Genomic DNA, 23,188 nt, shown 5'->3' with positions numbered 1-23,188 from the left:
CAGAAGAATAAGACAGGTGGCTCTAGTGGTGCAACTCTCAGTACTTCATTTATTTAAGTTTTGGTTAATGTTGCATGTTTAATAAAATAGTACCTACTTAAAGTTATATGGTTAGATTAAAACTATTTTTAAAGATGTTAATTATATTCTTAAAATCAGACACCTGTTTCCTGACATGTTTTCTGCTGATTCGTTTTAATGGGTAATGTACTAAGGCTACATTAATCCCAAAGTGAACGTATCTCAAGAATCCCATTAGACAAAAAATCAGAACCACTACAGTCTAACAGTTTAATAATCTAAGCAAAGGATTACCTTCCACAAAGGAAGTAAACTAAAATTTACTGAGTATCTATTATGTACTGGTCACTGAAACTTCCTGATAGTTCTGTGGGGTATGTGAAGCCACATTTCACAGATGAGAAGCAGAGGATGGACCAAGGGAGGGAGCGGCAGGGCCTGACTGGGAGCTCCACAGTCTTGATGCTGCCCCCTCCACAATGAAATTTCCACATGCATCTTGTTTAGTACAGACTATCTTTAGAAATGTAACCATCAGAAAGACCAAACACACCCAAAATATCTGCACACAGAATCAATATACTAATTCTACATGGTCTCTTCTTTCAATCTTGTTAGCTAGATGAAACCGCTAGAAACAGACTAACCGAGGGCAACAACAGCACTAAGTAACCAGACGTCAAGGCATCTGTTTTAGGACAAAACCCCTCCTAAAGACTGCATGTATTACTCTTTCTTAGGGACCCTCAAATTTTAAGAGTTGTCCCAGCCTCTATATCCACCTTTTTTTCTTACTCTCGTAAACTCCTCAAACCTTGTGTGGTCTCTCCAATCTCTCTATTATTACCTGTCAGTGGGAGTGGAGAAAGGAGAGAAGGGGGAAGAATTGAGAAAAAATACCAACAAAAGCCCTCTTCTGAAGCTGCCACTATAACCCTACTTACTAAACGTGGCACCCTAGGGCTGCTGATTGGCAGCTGGAAGAAAAGGAAAATAGAAGAGGAAAAAGATGGCAAGGTAAAATAAAGGGGTTGAAAGAAGGAGAAACGAAGGAGACTTCACTAGGGAGCCCCATCAGCACTGGTCCCTCCTCCCTCCCAGGAGAAAAGGGGAAACAAACAGCTTCCATTGTCTTTCTTCATTAAATCCCATTTCAGCCCCTCCCACACCTCTTCACCATTCCCAAGACTCCCTTTCACAGCACATCTCCCTCTCCTCTCGCCAGTAACCTCACTGTCTATCCACCTGCGCCTGAGACCACAGCCCCATGTCCACGTCACAGTCCACTTCCCGCTCACCCTGTGTCCACACCAAGATCCACACAGCCTGCCACCCTCTCTACAGTCCCCTCCCTCCAGGTCTGGGCTAGAGGTGAAGTCCAAAAGACTAGCTGCCTAGGCTACGGGAAGGAAAACTGTGGGAAGGTTCTTGGCATTCCAAATAACACTATCTGAAAATAGTACCATTTTATTTATTATTATTATTTTCAGATAGTATTGATATAATAGCATTATATCAAATAGTCTTACTTTTGGACAGTATTTATCAGAACTCTGTTATAAATGGCGGCCACATTATAGATATCTCATTAGTACTATGCTTCAGGTACCTTGTAGGTGAGCAAGCCAAGACACTCATGTTTTCATGGGAAGGTGCATGCTGTATACCTGACCCACAGACTACTGGAGCAGGACTGTGAAGTCAGGAGTAGCTTGTGTACGGGTAAGGGGCATTCAGAAAAAGACTTTCTAATATTATTTAACTGAATCACATTAAGTCATATGTAATCCTTTTTCACAAATTAATCCTACTTATTATTATAGGAGAATTGGGAAACAAAACAGTCATGGTGACTGTAAAGCTGCTAGCTTACTGAAACAACAAAAAGAACAAAATCAAGTGAGACACAGAGATGATTAGGCAAATTCGCCATGTACCAACAGTACTGCTAGCCATGTGCATGGCTAGGGAGCAGACAGGAAGATGACGGAAAACTCCTGAGATGGCAGGGTCTGCAGAAGAGGAGTGATAAGCCAGATTTATTACTAGGATGACATTAAAGCATTAAATTCTGAGGTTGTATGGAAAGGAAGCAAGGCTATAGGAACACTGGAAATAAAGAAGACTAAAATGGAAATCATTCACAGCAGGATGGAAGAATCAGAGAGCAAAGCAAATTATTGGGACCCAGAAGAACAGATGACAAAAAGGAAAACAATTTCCTAAATCAAACAATTGAATTTAATCATTCAGAGAACATATAAATTCATAAATATTCTCTCAATGCAAAACAGAAAATATAGAGAAAATATGGGAAAATCTTCATAACTGCTCTCAAACAGGTAAACACACACATACTCCCCTCTACCTGAGAAAGCCATAAAGCACTCGAGAAGACCAGAGATGCTTTCAGCATTCTAGCTAAGCTTCTCCCAGGGAGGGACCACCTGTCCTTGTGGGGCTGGAGGTGAGGGATCCCTTTGCGGGTAGGGAGCACAGAGCTGAGGATAAGCACAGGCAGTACTATGAAGCAGTTTTCTTCCACCCTGTCCCAACTGAGTGTTTCATCCTCAGGGATGAAAATTAGCCAGTGTAAGGTTGTGCTACTTTAAAAGCAAACAAAACAAAGCAAAAACACCACACACAGATTTAACAACAGGATGTGGGTTAGGAAGAGAGGAAAAAGAAGAGTCTTAACTTTTTACTGAAATATAATATACATTCAAACAAGTTGCCAACCATAAGTATACAGGTGAATGTGTTTCCACAAAGTGACTGCATCAAGGAGTCAGCACCCAGATAAAGAAACAGACCATTACCAACACCCCAGAGGCTTCCTTTCTGCCCCTTCCCAAGGTAACCACTCCTCTGGACCTCTAACACTACAGATGATTTTTACCTCTTTCTTTAAATGCTTATTTAAAAGAAATAATATAGAGCAGTGGTACTCAAACTTTTTGACTCAAAACCCCTTTACACATTTAAAAATTGAGGATCCCAAAGTTCTTCTGTCTATGGGTTATAGCTATTAATATTTACATTATAAATTAAAACAAAATTTTAAAATAAAGAATCCACAAACACATATTACGGTAGCTATCAAAGAGATGATTTGTCACTTTCATATAGTAACCCACTAAGAATTTATTGCCTCTTATCTCCAAATATATCCTTCACTGCCTGCTCTGTGATAGTGTAACTGGCTCCTATAAGCATATCTCCTTTGCAGTCGGCAAGATGCATACATAAGCTTTGACAGTCGAGGGTGTTGGAGGGACACTGCCAGAGGAAGAAACCTCCCTTCCTGGTTCTAGCATGCCTCCATTTGTTTTCTTCTCCTTCCTATAGGGTGGCTGCTACTGGAGTGTATGGCAGACACCCAAACGCATGAGTAGCACCCCACAGGCAGACTCTGAGTAAGTCTCCCAGGTACCCCAGCAGTTGGCTTCCCAGAGTTGGTTGCCTAAAGCCAGGAGCGGTGGTTGCTGTTTGGCAGTTCTGGCTCTGATTTCCTGCCCAAATGCGCTCTGAAGTGTATTTTATGCTTGTTACCCTGCCTTACCAGTCCCCATTCTGGAGGGTACTGTGAACCAGGTCTGGCCAGGGGTAACTAGCAAAGTTCTCTACCATCTACAGGAACTTCTCCAAAGAGGTCTGAATCCCAGCCTTATGGAGGGGGTCTCCCTTCCAAAGGTTTTCCTTCCTTAATAATTTTCCTTCCTTTACTACTATCTATACTCCCTTATAGTTAATCCCATTATAGTTAGCAATTATTTATATTAAAACGTCTCTGTTCAAATTATTGTGTGATTTCTGACTCCCACCTGGACCCTGACCCACACAGCCTCTCAAACTCCACTGCACACTAGTTGATTAAGAGCAGAAAGGGTAAATAATATCTTAGTAATATTATGAAAACTGTTTTGACCTTGCAGACTTCTTGAAAGGACCTCAAGGACCCCAGAAGTCTCAGAACCACACTTTGGGAGCTATCAATACAGAGCATCCTTTTATGTCTGAATTCTTTCATTCAACAGTGTGGTTATGTATCATCCATATTGTTGTATGCAATAGTTTATTTATACTGCCGCACAGTATTCCATTATATGAATACATAATCATAACATAATCATAACATATTTTTCCATTCACCATTGATGGACATTAGAGTACTTTCTAGTCTGGGCTACAATGAATAGTGCTGTGATAATATTCATGTGCATGTCTTTTGGTGACGACATGTATACATTTCTGTACTGTTGGGCAATAAAGGATATATAAGCTCAGCTTTAGTAAATACTGTGAAACAGGTTTCCAAAGAGGGTGTAATAATTTTCACTCTCACCATCAGTCTGTTAAGAGTTCCAGTTGTTCCACATACTCACCAACAGTTGGTATTATGTCATTTTTTTAATGATCTTTTTTTGGGGTGGTGGTGAAAAGTTCTATGAGTTTTAGTATGTGTATAGATTCATAAAACTATCACCAAAATCAGAATACAGAACAGTTCCATCTCCCCAAAGAACTCCTTTGTGCTATCCTTTTATACTCACACCCTCCCCCTACACCTAACACTCCCAGCAACCGACATCTGTTCTCCATTACTATAGTTTTGTGTTTTCATAAATGTCATGAATGAGGTGTATAATCTTTCTTTCACCCAGGACAATATCTCTGAGATTCCTTTAAGTTGTTGTACCAGAAGTTTGTTATTTTTTATTGCTGAATAGTACTCCATTCTGATATATTAGTTTGTTTCTTCATTCACCTGTTCTTTCCAGTTTTTTTGGCCATTATGAATAGGGTTGCTATAAATATTCATGTACAAATTTTCATGTGCTTTTATTTTCATTACTCTAGGAGGTGGGTCAAAAAAGATCTTGCTGTGATTTATGTCAAAGAGTGTTTTTCCTATGTTCGCCTCTAACTTTATAGTGTCCGGTCTTACATTTAGGTCTTTAATCCATTTTGAGTTTATTTTTGTGTATGGTGTTAGGGAGTGTTCTAATTTCACTCTTTTACATGTAGCTGTCCAGTTTTCCCAGCACCATTTATTGAAGAGGCTGTCTTTTCTCCATTGTATATTCTTGCCTCCTTTGTCATAGATTAGGTGACCATAGGTGTGTGGGTTTATCTCTGGGCTCTCTATCCTGTTCCACTGATCTATATTTCTGTCTTTGTGCCAGCACCATACTGTATTGATTACTGTAGCTTTGTAGTGTAGTCTGAAGTCAGAGAACCTGATTCTTCCAGCTCCGTTTTTCTTTCTCAAGATTGCTTTGGCTATTCGGGGTCTTTTGTGTTGAGATTAGGTTTGACATAAATACACTAGTATGTGCAAAATAGATAGCTAGTAGGAACCTGCTGTATAGCACAGGGAGCTCAGCTCAGTGCTATGTGATGGCCTAGCTGGGTGGGATGCTGGGGTGGGGGGAGGGAAGTCCAAGAGGGAGGGGATGTGTGTATGCGTATGGCTGATTCACTTCGCTATGCAGCAGAAATTAACACAACATTGTAAAGCAATTATACTCCAATAAAAAAAAAACTTTTTGTGTAAACATGTTCTCATTTCTCTAGAGTAAATATTCAGTAATGGGCTAGCTGGATTACATGGTAAGTGTAACAATGTAAGTGTAACTTTTAAACTGCCAAACTTTTCCAGAGAGACTGTATTATTTTTGCATTCCCACCAGAAATATATGAGAGTTCCAATTGTTCTGCATCTTTGTCAGTACTTGATGCTGGTGGTATTTTTATTTTAGCCATTTAAATAGGTATAGAGCGGTATCTAATTATGGTTTTAACTGGCATTTCTCCAATGGTTGGTGTCTTTTCATGTGCTCATTTGCTATTCATACAGCATCCTGGGTGAAGTGTCAAATCTGCTGACAACTTTTTTATTGCATTCAATTTTTTTTTAACTGGGTTGAATTTTTTGTTTTTTTTAAAAGATGTTGGGGGTAGGAGTTTATTAATTAATTAATTAATTTTTGCTGTGTTGGGTCTTAGTTTCTGTGCGAGGGCTTTCTCTAGTTGTGGCAAGCGGGGGCCACTCTTCATCGCGGTGCGCGGGCCTCTCACTATTGCGGCCTCTCTTGTTGCGGAGCACAGGCTCCAGAAGCGCAGGCTCAGTAGTTGTGGCTCATGGGCTCAGCTGTTCCGTGGCATGTGGGATCCTCCCAGACCAGGGCTCGAACCCACGTCCCCTGCATTAGCAGGCAGATTCTCACCACTGCGCCACTAGGGAAGCCCCTGAATGTTTTAATTAAAAAAAATTGTTTTTATTTTTTAACATCTTCATTGGAGTTTGAGAGTCCTTTGTGTATTCCAGACACAAGTCCTTTGTTGGATATCCAGTTTATAAATATTTCCTCCCAGTCTGTTGCTTGTCATTTGATTCTCTTAACAGTGTTAACAGAGTAAAAATTTTAAAATTTAATGAAGTCCAATTTTTTCCTTGATGAAATCATGCTTTTGATGTCATGTCTAAATACTCTCTGCCTAATGTAAGGTCCTGAATATTGGTCCTAAAAATTATAATATTTTAGGTTTTAGATTTAGATCTATGATCAAATTTGAGTTAATTTTCATATAATACATGAGATTCAGGTTGAGAATCATGTTTTTGCATATGAATTTCTAACTGTTCCAACACCATTTGTTGAAGAGAAAATCTTTTCTCTATTGAATGGCTTTTTACCTTTGTCAAAAATCAAACAGCCTAATCCCACTCCTGGGCATATATCTGGAGAAAACTCTAATTCAGAAAGATACATGCACCCCAATGTTCACAGCAGCACTATTTACAATAGCCAAGATATGAAAGCAACCTAAATGTCCACTGACAGCTGAATGGATAAAGAAGATGCGGTATATACATAAATACATACATATGTATGTATTTGTGTGTGTACATGTGTATTGTATATAATGGAATATTATTCAGCCATAAAAAAGAATGAAATAATGCCATATGCACCAACATGAATGGAACTAGAGATTATCAGACTAAGTGAAATAAGTCAGAAAGACAAATACTACATGGTATCACTTATATGTGGAATCTAAAATATGATACAAATGAACTTATTTACAAAACAAAAACAGACTCACAGACATAGAAAACAAACTTATGGTTACCAAAGGGGAAAGGGCCTGGGAGAGGGGTATTATTAGGAGTTTGGGATTAGCAGATACAAACTACTATACAAAAAACAGGTAACAAGGTCCTACTGTACAGCACAGGGAACTATATTCAGTGTCTTATAATAAACCATAATGGAAGAGAATATGAATACATAAAAGTGAATCACTCTGCTGTACAACTGAAACTAACACAACATTGTAAATCAACTACACTTCAATTAAAAAAAATAGCCATATTTATATGGGTCTATTTCTGAGTTTTCTGTCCTGTTCCACTAATCTATATATCTATCTTTCTGCCAACACCACACTGTCTTGACTACTGCAGCTTTATAGAAAGTCTTTAAATTGGGTACTGTATTTACTCCAACTTTATTCATCTTTTTCAAAATTATTTTATCTATTCTATTTCCCTTGCCTTTTCAAATAAAAACTTAAATCCCTTGCTGGGATTGTGAACGGAATTTCACCAAACATCTATTGGGGAGAACTGACATCTTTTATGTTGAGTCTTCCAACATAGTTAGAAAGCAGAGGCTTTAGTTTCCTCCCTCTGCTGCATACTTCCCAAGACTGTCCTGTGTTCCAGGTCACGCTGTCGGAGACAGAAAAAGAAAAGCAATGGGAATTCTACCCATGCTCCGGACACCAGAGTTGTTCTAGTCAGAGACAATTCCCCTCAGATGTTTAGTTGCTTCCCTGGCCACTGCTCATGGCTGTGCTGCCTGGCAATACTGCCTAGGGGCTGAGATTGTGGGGCAGGTAAAAAAAATTTTTTTAAAGAGATGGGTTAGGGGAGAAATAAGGGTTTTACTCCACTCTCTAACCCTTAAGAGACCCTCTTCTTGTATCCCAGCCCAGAGAGGGCTTCTTCTGGGGCTCTCCTTCTGTACCCACAGCACAGGTGCAAGTTTTGGACTGGTACAATTTTAAACAGAAGTGGAAAGTAGACATCCTTTCCTTATTTCTGATCTCAGGGGTAAGATTCCAGTCTTGTACCATGAAGTGTGATAACATTAGAAGCATAACCCGTAAAAGAAACAACTGATAAATATGACTTCATTAAAATTAACTATTTGTGTGCCATTAAGCACATTCTGTGCCTAAAGTTACCATTAAGGAAATGTAAAGCACAAGCCACAAACTGAGAAAATATTTGGAAATCATATGTCTGATAAATGATTTGTATCCAGAATACATAAAGAACTCTTACAACTCAGTAACAGGAAGACAAACAATCCAATTTAAAATGGGCAACATATTTGAAGAAACATTTCATCAAAGATATAAGAATGGCTGATAAGTACATGAAAAGATCCCCAATATCATTAATCATTAGAGAAACACAAATTAAAATCACAATGAAACACCAGTTCATACCTAGTAGAATGGCTATAGTAAAAAAAGAGTCAAAAAGAAGTGTTGGTGAGGATGTGGAGACACTAGAACCCTCATACATTGCTGGTGGGAATGTAAATGGTGCAGCCACTCTGGAAAATCGTTTGGCAATTTCTTAAATAGTTAAAGTTATTGTATGACCCAGCAATCAGGAATTTGCCCAAGAAAAACAAAACTATATATCCACACAAACACCTGTAACACAAATGTTCTTAGAAACATTATTCATAATAGCCAGAAAAGGGGAACAATTCAAATGTTCATCAACTGGTGACAGGAGAAATAAATGTGTTTTATCCATACAGCTGAATAACACTGGGCAATAAAAAGGAACAAAGGATACATGCTACAACACGGGAGTATCTCAGAAACATTATCCTCCGTCAAAGAACCCAGACGCAAAAGACTTCATATTATATGATCCCACTTATATGAAATAACCAGATAAGGCAAATCTATATACACAGAGTACATTGGTGATAACTTAATCCTAGGGCTGAGAGTGGGAATGGAGAGTGACTACAAATGCACACCACAGACCTTTTTGGGGTGATGGAAATTTTCTACAAGTGGTGATACTTGCATAACTCTGAAAATCTACTCAAAATCACTGAATTATTCACTTTAAATGGGTGCATTTTCTGGCTCCAGGAAAGATAGAGTAAGTGCACTCCACTCTGTTACTCCCAGTGGGTGGTACCATAACTCCTGGACAGAATACATGGAGCAGCTGTCTGAGGGGACACTGAAATGTAAATGGTAGCAGGTCAACTGGTGAAGGAGACTAGAATTTGAAGTTCCATCTAACCAGTGGTGAGTTTTCCATTTTTCCCCCTCTGGCATTAGTCAGGCTGCACTCAAAGGCAGTTCCACAACTGGAAGCATGCACTAGAAGCACAAAGAAGGAGTCCCAAGATAAGCTCTCTCCTTCTGGTCTGGGAAACTAGTAAGGGGTGACCAAGGTCAGAGACAGATTTAATTCCACATCCACATTCCCAGCCTTATTTCCTTTCTCCCTCCTCTCCTACCCTAGCAAGTTTGAGAAGCACTAGATTGGAGTAATGAGTCTCTGGGAGGTGGGATGTCTGCAGAGATCAGAATTAGCTGAGCATCTTTATTTAGGTTTAATTTTGATCAAAGGACATGTACATGCTTAAAAAATAAGCTGTCAAAAGCTTGTTTAAAAAGGCTGTACAACAGAAACTAACACAGTATTGTGAAGCAATTCTACTCCAATAAAGATCTATTTTTAAAAAAGGCTGTTCCCTCACCTCTTTGCCACTTCTCCCTTCTCATAGAGCAGACATAATTCTAAGTACTATATCTGCATTTTTACTTCATTTTTCTCTAGTTGTAGATATAATGTATTGACTTCTTACTACAGAATATGAGGATTTATCTCACTCCTATCTCCCCCAACACATACACTTGCTAGTCTCTCAGTCTCCCAAAATTATATTATAAATTTGGATACATCACTCCTGAATGTATATTAGAGCTATGTAAAATGTTATTCATAGGGCTTCCCTGGTGGCGCAGTGGTTAAGAATCCTCCTGCCAATGCAGGGGGACATGGGTTCGAGCCCGGGTCCGGGAAGATCCCACATGCCATGTAGCAACTAAGCCCGTGCGCCACAACTACTGAGCCTGCGCTCTAGAGCCCGAGAGCCACAACTACTGAGCCTGTGTGCCACAACTACTGAAGCCTGCGCGCCTAGAGCCCGTGCTCCGCAACAAGAGAAGCCACTGCAATGAGAAGCCTGCACACCGCAATGAAGAGTAGCCCCCGCTCACTGCAACTAGAGAAAGCCCGCGCACAGCAACGAAGACCCAACACAGCCAAAAAATAAATAAGTAAATAAATAAAAATTTAAAAAATGCTATTCATAGCTGAGTCATATATTATTAATAATTTTCCTCTTTCTGCACAACATTCCCCTCCACTTCACCATCGATCATCCCCCCACTCTTCCTTAGTTTTCTATGTACTTGTCACTAATTCAAACCCACACTCTCTACAAACTGTCTAAAAGTCTCTTAAGGTGTTCAGAAGCACCAACTATCAATATAGTATAGGAATCTTCTTAAAGCAATCTCTCCTGAGGTTTTCTGGGCTGCCTCCCTCCATGCCCGCACCACTGTCATCTGAGGCTCTCCCTTTGCCGTCTGGCCCCCAGCCCTGCCCAGGATTCTGTTCTCTCTCTGCACACTGGATTTCCTCTCTTCTATACAGCATGTCTTTCTCTTAGTTTACTCCTTTGTTTTGGCAGAGAGCACAGACTGAGAAAGGATGAGGGGAGATGGCACGTGTTTCAGACTACACCATCACTTCTATAGTGGGCTGATGCTATTAATGGGAGTGAGTTATATACTAGAGTAGATTGAAAATCCCATTTTTATAATTTTTAAACAATGAGTGAAAACACAAGTGGTTTCATTTATGTCCCTATATACGATATTAATTAAAAGATGTCCTGCATAATGAGTACTCATTTTATAAGCGAGTGAGAGGATTACTGAATAAATTCTAACGCATGAAATTCACTATGTGGTCTGAGAGTTAGCTCGAGTGCCTGCCTGAGTGACTCAGCAGTGTTTCAGGAAATAAAGACATTAATAAAATTGCTTAGGATAGTGTTCAACTCAGCAAGACTAGGCTTACCAGAGAATCAATCCACACAAATACCTAAAAATTCAGGAATACAGAACAACAGCATTCCCTTGATAATTATTATTTCTATGATTTTTCAACAGTTAAAGTCCCACTGTACTTATCCTAAACCTCTTAGGGAGTGAAATGGCATTAGAAGTTTTATAGGCATTATCCCACTTTATCCTTACAACAACCCTAAGACAGAGGTATTATTCTCCCAATTTTAAAGATGGGAAAACTGAGGCTTACAGAAATGAAGTAGCTTGATTCCAAATCAAGGTGAATATGCACAAATAACCTATCCCTCATCTCCATGTCCCTTTGAGTATGATTTTCAGAGTATTCTTTGTCACCCACCAAATTTACCTGACACTACCATTTATCAACGACAAGTTAAAACACTGTCTGGCAGTGTTTGGCAATGTTACATAATTTCTCCTCCATGTACTCTCATTCAGGCAAGATCAATGAAGATCTAACCATAAAAGTGATGGCCAAGCACAGTGACTAAGATTACATGTTTTATCATTGACACATTTCACTTGAGTCACTTCTTGATCATACTTTTGCATAAATTATTTAATCTCCCTAAACTGAGTTTACCAATCTGTAAACTGGGTATACTACTACCATTTTGCTCAACTGTTTAAATAGGATAATGTGTATAGTCCTGGGTACATAATAAACACTCAATAAGTGGTATTATTACTTTTTAAGCATCTGAGACTAATTATATAGGATGGAATTGACAAATTAGGTGCTTTGAATTTGTATTAATCTCTTTCCCTAAGATTACACATTACAAAGAGAACTCTTTGTTAATTCTATTGAACTCTTCTTGACACTGGAACAATGTTATTCTTTCCTCCAGCTGCCTTCAGAAATGTGCCCCTGGAGACCCTACAAGGCAGTAAAGGTTCTCACACAGGGTGATCTGGACACTCCAGCTATACTACCAGTTAACCCTACAGCTTAGAACAACCAAGGCTTTTCTGGATTCAGATAAGGGGGTGAAAAAGCTGCTCTCTAGGGGCTGTCCCACACTACTCCTTCCGCCTCTGGGAATCGGTCTGAAAACCACCTGCTGGCCAGTTTCATCCATCTCAATGTAGGGATATTTAAATATAGGCTGATAGTTCTCATTTCACATTTCATTGTGAATACACTTCAAAAGCCAGACAGTGGTGAGTGAAAAAGAGTGAGGATGGAAAAGCATGCCTGGAGTAAGCTTCTCCTGAGAACTACACTGGGACCAGGAGCTCATTCTCCCTGAACAGAGGCCTTCTCTACATCCTAGGACAGTGAGTATTCAAAGCACTACAGAGCCTCCCAGCAGCTCTTATTACTGTCCAGATTGTACAGATAAGGATCTTGAGGTACGGAAAGGTGAAGTAACTTGTCCAAAGCCACACAGCCAATAATGGCAGATCCAGACTTTGCCAGCATCAAGACATTAATGAGAAATTCACCTAGATACAATTCAAAAAAGGAGAAAAAATAAGAGTATACATTAAGAAGCTCTAGTATATGCACACGAGCAGTTCCAGAAGGACAGACCAGAGGGAATGGTGACACAGCAAAATCTGAGATTACAACTAGAAATGTTCTAGAAGTGAAGAACATGAATGCTCAGATCAAAAGTACACTATGTACACTGAGCATGTAGATGAATTCACACCTTGACAGACATTACAATGTGGCCAGATCTCACCACTAAAGGAATAAAAATAAAATGTGAAGTTTCCAAACCAAGAGAGAGAAAAACATGAATACTAAAAATGTTATCAATTAGCAATGCAGGAAAGGAAGGAAAAAAATGATGGTAAACAAAAAACAAGATTTATTTAGATGGAACTTTATAAAGCTGTCATTTTCATAGGTCAAAAATGAATATCAATTTCATATGGTTCAACCTAAAAGAAATAAGTCTAAATATATCAATAGTCACAATAAATATACATGCATCAAACTCAACTATTAAAAACAAAGATTATATGATTTAAAAATATAAAATTCAGCCAGTTAGAGATATACCTAAAACAAAAATCATACAGATGCCTCAAAGTAAAAAAACAGAAAAAGAAAAAAGACATACCAGGAAAACGTTAGACTAAAAGTGATGTAACAATATCAAAATCAGGAGGAAGAAAGTCAATAAAGACATGCGAACACTGAGTTTAAAAAACACACGTGCACGCGTGCGTGCACACACACACACAGTAAATTGTCTTAAATGCATCCAACGATTCAGCCTTGAAAAATAAACTAACAAAATGAGTTAGGGAAATTGTCAAATCCACGATCATAGTGGGAGTTCTTTTTTTATACAACTTAATCAGAATCTAATAGAGTATGCACACTAAAACAGAAAAAAACAAAAGTAACAGGCAACCAGACCATGTTATTTTCAACTGCAGAGGAAACATTTAAAAAACCCTGCACACTTTCTAGATCACAAAGGTTTCAACACATTTCAAAAAGATAATCTTTACTGATCATTAATCTAGGAATCAATAACAAAAATGAGAAAATCAAAAGGCAAAAAGAAATGTACATAGAAATTTTAAAATTTACTTCTAAGTCATCCTGGGTTGAATAGAAATCAAATGGAAATTACAAACTACTTGTAAATGAATTAGGATGAAAGTACTACATATAAAACTAGCAGGGTACACTGACATGATTCACAGATGTAAATTTAGAGTCTTTAGTGAATTCATTAGAAAACAAAAATATTTTAAATTAACAGGTTAAGCATTTAACTAAGCAAGTGAGAAAACAGATTAAACACAAAATAGAAGAAAGATAATTACATAGAAAACAAGTTTTAAAAAACTGAATAAACAAAAGGAAAAGCTACTCCTCTTTTAAAACTTAAAAACTACAAACCACTAGCAAGACTGCCTAAGGAAAAAAGAGAAAAGAAACAAACAGTATTAGAAATGAGAATAGACACATAATTACAGATCTAGTGAAAATGTTTTAAAAGCATCAGGTACTGAAGATAATGCTATGAACAAATAACAAAAAACCCAAGCCTTCCAAGTCATCGTGAATTACCCAAATTCTAATTGCGATTTGGCTAACTAAAGCTCATAATCTCTAAACCTTTCCACTGTGCTCTCTGGAATTCATGGTTACTGTCATTAGCAAAGTTCCCGAATATTCACAATCTATTCTCTGAATATTCCCTTCATATTCTACACTAATTAAAATATCACCAAGAATACTGCCTTCTGAGTGGTCTTTCAAGAGAAGGCTAGCTTTTCTTCAACATCCCTTGCACCACTGAGTCTGGAAGTGGGGTCAAGTATCTCCCTTGTTCCTCATCGCTATTTTAAGACTTATGTTTCTCCCTCTTCCCGAAGAAGCCTCAGGTCCTTTAAAGAAGGTGCTATCAGAAGTTGCCAACCCATCCTTGGTACACTCATCTGTCACCTTCCCTACCAATTCCATCACTAGTCTTGTCATCACATTATCAGTCATTTTAGTTTCCATGCAGTCGATTTATCAACACTTGGCCTCTCAGATCTTTGCTCTGCTCTGCTCTCCTCCAGCATATCTCATCCACTTACTTTCATGCTATACCCTTAGACCACATCATTACTGATAATCTCCTTTTTAAGCATCCCAATCTCTGGTCACCATTGCTCCTTCCATCTCCCATCCCCACTCCCTCCCCCTGACATCCTGGCTTGTTCCCACTCAGTTACTCCAATAATCCCAGATCCTTAGCTTTCTTCATTGGGATCTCAAATCCAGACCCTTCCATCCCTTTACTTTCTGTGACCCTCTGCATGTTTTCCAGGACTCTTTATTATAATCACTGTCTTGTATCTCCCTATTCTATCTCACTCGCTTGGCAATATCCCAATAGCTAAATCCAACTTTCTGCTGATTCTGCATCTGCACTAGGGCTGCTGAATATGGCTAAAGAAAACGTATGAGCATGCTGAATGGTCTCATTTTCAATTTACAAACACAAACCTCAAGGAGGCTCTCAGCGCTATCCAGTGTTCCCACTACATGTCCTAGTTAACAACCCTGCAAACTGTTCCACATCTCCTGAGATTCCCAATACCTTTCTTACCCTCCTCACTCACAGGTGTTAACCTTGTTTCTAATTTCACTGAAAAAAGCCATCAGATGAGGATTTCCATACTCCCATCAACACACTGACCATCCTGTAGACATCTGTGATCATAAACATTGTGCCTTTTCCCCATTATACAATGTCTGCATTATCCCTGTTCCTGTCTGAAGCCAACTACATTCCTTCTCACCTGCTCAAGTTGAATGCTCTTGCTGTAATACTCCCCTCTCAAACTTTCCCTCAATGGGATCATTTCTATCAACATACAACCATACTGTACTATATGCCATATTACAGAAGAAAAAGAAAATGTCTCCCCTGATTGCACAATCTCCCCAGCTAACTGCCCCATTTCTCTTTTTTCCAACAATTACACCTCAAAAGCACTGCTATACTTGCTGTCTCCACTGCTTCCCTCCCACTTTGTTTCTCCCACTCTTTTTTCAAGTTGATTTTATGGGAAGCATAACAGAGTGCAAAAAACATAAATTTAGAGCGAATGAGATATCACAAGCAAATGCTCATGTAATCATGACTCAGGTGAAGAAACAGAACACGGCCAGCACCTCATTAAGTCCCTCTTGCTCCCAATATCTTTTCTTTCCTGTCAAAAGCACTATTTAGTTTCTCAGTATATACCTTTTGGATTCAGCAGATGCCTCTAGATAAAAAGTAGCCTCCAAATTCTATGCTCATTTCTCTGGGTTTCCATCTTCTCCCAGATGTTGGCTCTGTAATTTTTCACTACCTTCTAAGCTGTGCTTTCTAACCTCTGGATGTTTTCAAGAGGATGATTTTTCTAACTCTCTAGATGTTCTCATCTGGAGAGTTGGTCCAGATCACCAAGGCCACCATTACAGAAATGGAAAGTCTCCCCATTCTTTTAAGCCACGGTTTCATTGCCTATCACTCCACAGAAACAATCCTGTCCAACAGCCTCTCCACAAACTGAAACTGTCGGTCAGTTTAGAGATCTCAACTTAGCCTCTCAGCAGCATTTAACACAGCTGGCCACTTCCCCCTTGAAACATTACCTCACCTCTCCTAGCCTCTTGCTAGATCTTCCTCCTGTTCTCAATCTTCGAAGGCTGGAACATTAGCTCCCTAACCCCTTTTTCACCTCATCCACTTCAGTGGCTGTCAATCAGTCCCGTGACTTTAAATTCTCTTATCCCTTAATGACTCCAGCTTCAACCCCTCCCCTGAACTCCAGGATTTTATAAATATGTGCCAACAATTCTTGATTTCTATTCCCATATTTCTACTCTCCTTTCCATCTTGGCAAGTATCACTTTAATTCAGATAGCTAATCAGGCCTAAATTCTTAACTTTTCCTTTTTTCTTTTACTCCACATCCAACCTGTCAGCGTTCTGAGAGCTTCCATCTTAAACATACAATCAGAATTTGAAAACTTCACCTGTGCCAGCCTCTTCCATGACACTATTATATCTCACTCATGCCACTACTATCCTCTGCATGAATATGCAGAGCAACGTAATCTCTCATCCACTGCAGCTTGAAAATGTAAACTGGTGAAACCACAGTGGGAGCAATTTTTAAAAACAGCAAATGAAATTAAAAAGTGCATTCCTCTCAACACGATTATTTCGCATCTCTGTGCAACTGACCATAACACATGGTAACAAATACATTTTAAGTCACCCTAAAACATACATTCTGAAACAATGATTAATGAAAAAAAACTTTTATTACATGAGATACACTCCGATATCTTCTATTTCACTAATTAAAATGCTAACAGGTATTCACATTGTGTATGAAATACCATAAAAAAAAAACTTCAGGCCTAAGGTGTTCTAAATTGATCTCATGATCATTAATGACTAAGGGGTCATGACCTACAATTTGGAAAGCACTGTTCCACAGAAAACTGTTACATCTGTACAAGAGAATACATGCTTGTTTAAACAGGATATTTATAGACATTCTGTAACTGTAAAGTATATACATCTAAGCAAAAGCAAAATAGATAAATTATGGTGTATATTCCCACAATGGACTTCTACAAAGCAGTTAAAATGAATGACCTAGAACTACATGTAATGATATGGCCAAATTTCAAAATCAATGCTTTAACAATTTTAAAGTTGCAGAAGAATATGTGCATATGCTATGCTAGAATTTGTTGTTAAAAATATGAAACTATACATTATTTAGGTAGATAGATAACAGATAGATAGATAAACATGCAGAGTAATGATAAATGCAAAAAATCAGACCTATGGTTAGAGAGGAATGGAATACAGCTGGGGAGGGGTACACAAATGGTTTCAATAGTAGCTGTAAAGCTTTATTTTAAAAACAAAATATGAAGAGAATATGGCAACTTGTTAAAATTCAATAAAGTTAGTGTTTGATACAAAACTTTGTTATCTCCTATAGCTTTCTGAATGTTTAGACTATTTCATTCAAAAAAATTAATAGCTAAAATAAGGAAAGAGAAAGCTATGTTTTCCAAAGAATAAAATTTCTGAGAGATCACTAGTGAAAGATGGAAATGCAAAAGAGGGCTTCCCTGGTGGCGCAGTAGTTAAGAATCCGCCTGCCAATGCAGGGGACACGGGTTCGATCCCGGGTCTGGGAAGATCCCACATGCTGCAGAGCAACTAAGCCCATGCGCCACAACTACTGAGCCTGCGCTCTAGAGCCCGCGAGCCACAACTACTGAGCCCGCGCGCTTAGAGCCCATGCTCCGCAACAAGAGAAGCCACCGCAATGAGAAGGCCGCGCACCACGATAAAGAGTAGCCCCCGCTAGCCACAACTAAAGAAAGCCCACCCACAGCAACCGAAGCAGCCAAAAAAAACCACAAAAGAAAAAATACTTCAAGATAAATATTTTAAGGCATATTTTTAAACTGCTAATTATCACGTGTGTCTTTGAGACACACGTCTCAAAGACAAAACAAAAAATCAGGGAACTCACTAAACTTGTATAACAAATTTACATTTCATGAAGCAGGTAGAAATCATACTATAAGAGGATAAATACAGATACAAAGATATGTTAGAATATTGTTTTCAAAATTGTATTTAACGGAAACAAAATACATAATAGCCTTAGAACTACCAATTACTATTTATAGAATTATAACAACGTTACTGAAAACACCTAAAAGATTATAAAACCGTTAAGTCTTAAAAATTATAAGCAGAGCAACTCCCAGAAGTTTATCCAAATCATCTAGAGAAGCTTATCTAACATGAGAAAATAAGCAGAATTCTACTAAATACATGATTTTAATCTGTTTCCAGAATTTCATCTAACATTAAAAGTAATAGTTAAGAAAATGAGAAAAAAAACCTTTAGCAATTAGGCAGAGAAAGTAGGGAATTAAATGTCAGAAGACCTGGATTCAAACCTGATTCAATTGTCCTGGGCTACAGCAATCTCTCTGAGGCACTTAACAGCAGCCTGCCTCATGGGACTGATAATTTTGTAAACGAAAGTTAAAATTACTTTAAAAACTAGAAAGATTAAAATGTTAACATACTAAACATCTCACAAATATTTCTGTGAATAAAAAAGTTAAGTCGCAGGGTTTTGTGTCGGTATCTTTAATTCAGAAAACAACAGCAACGACTTAGTAATTAAAAATTTAACAAATAAAAAATTCAAAAGAATAGCTGAAAGGTAGCCTAGCATTTCTCCCTGAAAGTAGAACAGAAACATGAGAAAAGATAAAAATAAAAGGGACTAAGAGAATCAATGCAAGCAGTCCAATGCCTGGCTAATAGGAGTTTCAATGATAGAAAACAGACTGATGGGACATATAATAGGCCTGTCTAATAGGTCACAACTTACTTGACTTCAAGGATATTGGTACAAAACGCCTTTAACCTACCAATCTACAGGGAAGAGAGGAAACAGAAGAACACAATCAATGGCACCAGCAATCAGCAAAATGCAGACTCAGGAAAGATATAAGACGCTCTACCTCGTATTCAAATAATAAACTGTAAGGGAAAAAAGAAGACGGAAACTACAGACTAAGAGACACTTGAGATAGATACCTACCAGTTGCAATGTGTGCACCTTATTTGCATCCCGATACAAACACTCTTAAAAAAGGAAAATATATGACATAACTAGGGAAATTTAACTGGATATTTCATGTTATCAAGGAATCACTGTTAAGACTTTTTTTAGGTATGAAAAATGGTCTCATGATTTTTCCCTTTCCTTTTTTTTTGTTCTATGAGTCCTATCTTTCAGAGACAAATATTGTAATATTTGCAAATGGTTAGGTCTTTGCCTGAGGTTGGGAAACCTGCTTCTAATCTCACTCACCTGGTTGATCCCCAAAATCCACAAACCATGTGGGCTTCTCCACAGGGCCATTCCTGTCATGTCAGCTGGCTTACCCCAGGGTCAATGCTCCAAGTGAGAATAAAAGACCAAATTGGAAACCACAGTGTATTTTATAACCCAGTCCTGAAAATGACACTCCATCACTTGTACTGCTGGCCATACAGACCAACCCTAGCACAACATAGGAAGAGACCACACAGAAGTGTAACTACCAGGAGAAGGAGATTGTTGCAGGACATCTTAGAGGGTATAAAAGAGAACTTTTAGGAACTGTTGAAGCAAGGTGATGAATACATTAGGGTTCAGACTATTATCTCTATTTTTGTATATATTTGAAAATTTCCATAATAAAAAGTTTTTCAAAACTTTTTTAAAAAAAGGATAAAAGCACAGAAATGGAACAAGAAGGCAAAAAATGGCTATTCAGTGGTAGTAGTGACTTTGTGCCACCCCATGAAGCAGCCCTATCCCAGAGACCCAATGGTTGGCCAGAAGGACTGCGTATTAGCAGCTGGACTAGCAATCCAGCACAAAGCAGGATTTTTTCAAGTCTGAGAAGTCCTCATCAAGCCCAAAATTTGGTGCACAAGCACACGTATCACACCATTTAAACACTGATCTTTATATCATGAAGTTGTTCACTGTGCAAAAACTAGTGTTTATAATATATTTAATATACTTATAAGCTACTCATTAGTAAAAGTATCTTCAAGAACCATGTAAAAGATTTTAAAAAATAAATAATAAAATGTGTTGAGAGTGGTGATGTATTTAGCGGAATTATTAAAAGTGCAAAAACAAAAAAAAAAAAAGTGCAAAAACAACTCTACTATAAACAATAATAGTTAAGGTTCTTTTTAATGGAGACATCACTGAATTTAACTGAGACTTCCCTGAGGAGTCTAGCTTTCTTCAATAATTCTTAAATTACTCAGGAAAGTACACAGTTTGTGAAAATCTAAGTTTACAATGAAGCTTCTCTTGACTGATGTCCACTTAACCAATTTGCTGGATGAATACTCTATACCCCCTCAGTTTAATTTTTACATGCACAATATTCAATGGTTACCTTATTATGACTTATTCATAGCTGTGCCATGTAATAAACTATGATTACCTTTGCCTTCTCTGAACGACTTTAAAAAATTTTCCCTGGATTTAATGATTGTTTAATTTTTTTCTTGCGATGGTTTTCTATGTACTTATTACTAATTCAATCCCAAATTCTCCATCAATTGTCTAAATCCCTCCAAGACATCCAGCCTTATCAGGTATGACTTCAACATCTCCTTGAAGTCTCTCCTGGTGAGCATTTTCTGAGCTGCTCCCACCTGGGCTGGCTGCCTCTCTGCCTGCACAACTCTCACCCGTGGCTGTCCTTACACCATCTTCCAGAGATTCCCACCATCTCTCGCACATCAGACCTCCCGTCTTCTACATCCTGTGTCAACCTTTTCCTTGATTTAAGTCCTCTTTTGGTGGAGCACAAGCCAGTAACTTCCCAAGAAAAGATATGTGGTGGCAGTTCAATGTTTTGAGACCTTGCATTCCCAAAACGTCCTTATTTAACCTGTGCACTTTATTGTTAATTTGGATGCATACAGAATTCTAGGTTGGAAGTTATTTTCCTTTAGAATTTTGCTCCTTTGTTTCCAGAGTTGCTGCTGAGAAGTTTGAAGATATTCTGATAAATAATCCTTTGATTGTGATCTGCTCTCTTCTCAAGAGAAACTTATAAGAGGGCTTTTTCAGGGAATGATTGCCAGTGTTCTGAAAGTCACAATGCCTTGGGGGTGCAGTCTGTTTTCATCTATTGTCCTGAAAACTTAATGGTCTTTTAATCCAAAACCTGTACAGTCCAGTTCTGGAAAATCTGGTGGATAAATTTTCTCCTTCCCACCTGCCTATCCCTCTCCTCACCCTTTTTGTTGTTCTCTTTGAGACTCCTATTAATCAAATATTGGTCCTCATTGATAGTCAATTCAATTTCATAAGCTTTTACTATTGTCCATCTCTTTGATCTATTTTTATGGAAGATTTCCTCCCAACCTGCTATTGAGTTTTGTTTTGTTTTAATTCCCAAAAGCTCTTTTTGGTTCTCTCAGTCTTTTTTTTTTTTTTTGCGGTACGCGGGCCTCTCACTGCTGTGGCCTCTCCCGTTGCGGAGCACAGGCTCTGGACGCGCAGGCTCAGCGGCCATGGCTCACGGGCCCAGGCGCTCTGCGGCATGTGGGATCTTCCCGGACCGGGGCACGAACCCGTGTCCCCTGCATCGGCAGGCGGACTCTCGACCACTGTGCCACCAGGGAAGCCCTCTCAGTCTATCTTTTGAATGGTATCCTATTCTTGTTTTATGGTTTTAATATGTTTTCTTATTTCATTGGGATTACTAATTATTTCTTTTTAAGTTTTCTTCCCCCTGAATAGTCAGGCTTTGCTTCCTCCAAGTTGCTTAAAGTTTTGAATTATATTTTACATGTTTGAGGGTTTCCTGTGATGTCTAGTATTCCTTGGTCATCTACTACTAAAAATGGAAGGCCAAAAACCTGAATATAAGCTCTGAATATTTAAGTGAGGCTTACTGACTATGAGTATACTCCACTGGAGTCATCAGGCTATGCTATTAAGTTGGAGAATCTCTGATGTCAGTGTTTGCAGTTGTTTTGCTTTTCTCTAGGGCTAGTCCAATTCTGCTGATAAAGATCTTCCAATCTCCTGCCTGGAGGGATAAAGCCTGGCTGCTGGCATTAATGGGAGCCCCAGAAAGCAAGGTGGCTAGGGGGTCTCAACAGCTAGAATGTATATGTTCACTTGATCTACCTTTCTCTGTACAGTTCCCTTGCTTTTAACTGGGCCTGTTGTCCTCTAGTCCAGATACCTTGTATTACCTTCTTCGTATGGCACAACTGGGCCTTATATTGCTGGTAGGAGTGTAAGTTGCTACAACCATCTTGGAAAAATGTTTGGCAGCACGTGCTAAAGCTACTTAAGTGTATACCCTATTTCTTTCCCCAATACGTACACCAAATAGAAATGAGAGCTTAAGTCTTCCTAAAATGTGCACAGAAATGTCACCATAGCCTTTATTCACAATAGTCAATAAGTGGAAACAACACAAATATCTATCAACATGTAAATAAACTATGGTATATTCACATAACAAACCACAACACTGCAATGGACAAGAATAAGTTTCTGATACATGCAACAATATGGATCTCAGAGACACCAAAGAATATAAACAGCATGGGTCCATTTATAAACAGTTCAAAGAAAGGCAAAGCTAATCTATGTTTAGAGATCAAAACAATGGCTGCCCCTGGGGGTGGGAGTACTGACTGGAAAGGAACACAAGAGATCTTTCAGGGCTGATGGAAATGTTCTATAAGTTGATTTGGATGATGGTTAGACAGGTATATACATATGTAAAAATTCAGTAATCTGTATGCTTATGACTGTATACTTCACCGTTTTAAGTTACACACAACTTAAAAGAATCTTGTAAAAAATTAATTATATACACCAAGGGGGGAAAGTGGCGGGG

General features: G+C 38.5%; 1 protein-coding gene across 1 annotated transcript in view; it reads right to left on the bottom strand.

The window, feature by feature from the left end:
• The window catches only part of GALNT1 (polypeptide N-acetylgalactosaminyltransferase 1), an 83,086-nt gene that overhangs the window by 36,164 nt on the left and 23,734 nt on the right, over window positions 1-23,188 (bottom strand). The gene's annotated exons all lie outside the window — the stretch shown is intronic.

This window comes from Aethalodelphis obliquidens, unplaced genomic scaffold, assembly GCF_003676395.1.
Source record: "Aethalodelphis obliquidens isolate GAN/ISIS:26980383/991018 unplaced genomic scaffold, ASM367639v1 scaffold32, whole genome shotgun sequence".
Classification (NCBI taxonomy): domain Eukaryota; kingdom Metazoa; phylum Chordata; class Mammalia; order Artiodactyla; family Delphinidae; genus Aethalodelphis; species Aethalodelphis obliquidens.
The sequence above is the reverse complement of the archived record's forward strand: the minus strand, read 5'-3'. Positions and strand labels throughout refer to the sequence as shown.